Source organism: Leuresthes tenuis, unplaced genomic scaffold, assembly GCF_036924035.1.
Source record: "Leuresthes tenuis unplaced genomic scaffold, fLeuTen1.0.hap1 SCAF_15, whole genome shotgun sequence".
Taxonomy (NCBI): Eukaryota; Metazoa; Chordata; class Actinopteri; order Atheriniformes; family Atherinopsidae; genus Leuresthes; species Leuresthes tenuis.
In genome coordinates, this window is record NW_027325369.1 from 32270508 (window position 1) to 32274183 (window position 3676).

Genomic DNA, 3676 nt, shown 5'->3' on the forward strand with positions numbered 1-3676 from the left:
AATCGAATTTTCTTTTAAAAAAAGTACAATAATAAATTAGGAAATGTAAAGAATGATGCATTAAAAATAAAAAAAAATACGTTAATTCATTTTCCATACTGATTTGTCTTATTTTGTACATATTTGTACATTAGAAAACAAATACAGATACTTAATTAATGGAGGCACATGTCTTTTTGCTGAATATTCATATTTTATTTAATTTCTTATCACTTAATTAAATAATTTCATCCTTCATTCATATTCTTTTCCATACTCTTTGCTTTTTTGTTGTCAGTTTGTATTAACATGTTAATATTGCCTGGTTACATATAAAAAAATTGTAAAATACAGACGCCAACATGTATTTTAAGTATTTTAAGATCTGTTGGTTAAAGTGAATCATTTCAATGTGAATCAGTGACTGAGATATTCTAGAATAAGTTTTGTATATTTTTTTAAAAAAAGTTGTTCGAGAACAAGTTCAACAATGACAGATATCTTCTTTTAATTTGTTCCAGAACACACTGCTGAGCTACATTTGTTTAAGTGCTCAAAACTCTGATATTAAAGCATGTCTAAAGGTGCTTTCAGTAGTGAGTTCTGGAAGTAGTCCCAGTAGAGTGCCTGTGTAGAAATCCCTCCGTTAGCTCTCCTGTAGCTGCAAGTAGCCACATAACAGCAGCTATGAGCTAACAGAGCTATAGCACACGTTCATTCATTCATTCTTCTTAAAGTATTGGTGAAATAAAGACAGATAATGCCTTATTTAGAGGCTGCATCCTCTAAGCCCCGTTCTCTCCGTTATATGGATCTCCAGTTATCTAAATATCTTCTGAAGGACGCCGACTTTCACCAAATTGTTCTCGGTGAGCAGATGAACGTATTTCATGCCAGAAATAAGGTTTAAAAATACCAGAGTTCCCCTTTAAGCTAATGTTACGTTTAAGGTTTGATTCAAGCTGTCCATGATGGATGGAATCTGAACAGTTTCCTGAAGGGGGAAGGTAGCCCCCTGACACTGATGTCACACTGATGTCACATCAGTGTGACATCAGTGTGACATCAGAGTGCACTGTGATGTCACACCCATACCCAGATGAAGGGATGACATCACTGTGATGTCATAGACACTGTCATATACATCAGAGGGCATTTATGTCACTTGGAATGTTACCAGGTTCCAAACACAGAACCTGCAGAACTTTTAACTGGAACAGAATTTATCTTTAGTCAGACAAATCAAGCAGAAGAAGGAAAAGAAGAGAATTTGAAGATGCCTCTATTCAAAAAGGTAAATACATTTAATAACATTTAAAGATGTTTTTGGGTCAGAACACAGCTCCATAGTTATGTAGCGTTAGAGAAATCCACAGATCTGTGCAAAAGTGTTTAAACAGTTTAGATCTCTGCGAAGCTGTGTTCTGACAGTAAAACATCTCCAAAGTGTAATTGTATCTGTATATAGATAGATTTCTTTGTTAAATAAATGTAAAATTAATCGATAAAATAACTAAGAATATCGTTCAGAGACATTTTTTTGCTAACAATTGTATGTTTCCTTTATTTTCAACAGGATTCAAGAATTGTAACCCCGAAGGAGGAAAAGGACACATCCAGCCCCCCTGTGTCTTCAGATGAGAACTTTGAGTATGCAGAGATGTTCGTCTCTGGTATTCTTCAGCAAACTGCTGAAAATATCGATGAACTCCTGCAGTTTGTTTCCAGGTTGAACAAAGCGGAACGCCTCAATTCGATAGGGGAAAGTGGATCCTCAAAGGAGTCCTGCGCCAGCCAAAAAGTTGAGAGGCATTTGGAAAGATTTTTCAAACTCCGCAGGGCTTTTGCTGAGGTGAAAGAGGAGGTCGCAGTCGACAAAATGCCCAAAGAAAACGAAATGGAACATAAAGGAAAGTCACATAAAATATTTAAATCAGGATTAAAGAAAATATTTCAATTCGGAAAAAAGGAGGATGAGACGGAACAACAGATGGAAGTTGAGTCAGAGGAAGCTGACCTGACGGCTGCATGTCCTTCTCCAGACTCAGTCCCTGTATGTTCTACAGACTTGGGTCAGACTCAGGACTTTGACTCAGCTATGGCCCTCAACAAGTCATCCCAACTGGAAGAACAGGACCAAGACGGATGTCCTATCAAAGAAGAAGGCTTCATGACAGATTTAGGATCCAATACAGGAGAGGATGGCAATGACATCGTACCAGAGAATAAGGACATTCCCACTGGTTTAACCCCAATGGGTCCATCCCAGTCGGAGAAACACCATGAGGATGGGCTTGGTGCCAATGAGGAAGATGGGAGGAAATACGTAGGGTCAGCATCAAGCCCCTCAGGACAAGACGGACCTGCAGAGACCCATCTGGAACCTGAAGAACCTGCAGAACCTGAAGAACTTGCAGAGGGAATCAAGGAGACTGCTGACGATGTCCCAACATCACCCAAAGATAGTAGTGACCAATCACCACAAGAAGCAGAACTTACTGAAGATACTTCCTCCAGTGACAAACCAGCCGCCACAACTATGTACAAAAAGATCAAGAAAGGATTAAAAAACATTTTTAAATTGACCACAAAGGAGGATGAGACAGAACAACAGATGGAAGTTGAGTCAGAGGAAGCTGACCTGACGGCTGCATGTCCTTCTCCTGACTCAGTCCCTGTATGTTCTACAGACTTGGGTCAGACTCAGGACTTTAACTCAGCTATGACTCATGTGGAACCTGAAGAACCTGCAGAAGGAATCAAGGAGACTGCTGATGATGTCCCAACATCACCCAAAGATAGTAGTGACCAATCACCCCAAGAAGCAGAACTTACTGAAGATACTTCCTCCAGTGACAAACCAGCCGCCACAACTATGTACAAAAAGATCAAGAAAGGATTAAAAAACATCTTTAAATTGACAAAAAAGGAGGATGAGACAGAACAACAGATGGAAGTTGAGTCAGAGGAAGCTGACCTGACGGCTACATGTCCTTCTCCTGACTCAGTCCCTGTATGTTCTACAGACTTGGGTCAGACTCAGGACTGTGACCCCACCGCTTTCGAGTTGAACCTTCAAACAGATCCAGCATCAGTACCAGAAGCCAGTCTGACCGGATTGAAGAAATCTCTCCAAGAAATCATCGAGGAGTACTTTGAAAGTTTAACCGAGGAGTAAGTAAATTTGTGTACATTTGCAAGAGAAATATGTTGAAATATGTTATTCCTGTTTTTAAGTCCAATGTTTCTAACTCTGTTTCGTGTTTGATTCAATTTTCAGGGAGAAAAGTACAATTAATCAAAGTGTGTCCGGGAGGAACATGGAAGTGGAGTTCGTGGAGATGATCCATGAGGAGTTCAGCACTGTGACAGCTTTGACCATCGACTCTGTCTCTGAAATAAGTAACCTCTTCTTCAACCTCAGCTAAGGAGAGTGGGAAAGAGGCAATTTGTTTGTAATAATGCGAAATAAAATCTTTAAAAATAAGTTTTTCATGTTTTGTGTCATGTCTATGAGAAATTATGACCTGAATAGCGTTGGTTCTGGTTGTATGTTGCTGATATTAAGTGTATGATAAGAATTACCTCATGAAAAGGGACATAAACATCTACGGAACATGATACCCACGACTTCACTTCACACAGAGGTCACCGAAATTCTAACTGGAGGACGTTCACACTAAAGGACACGAGTACA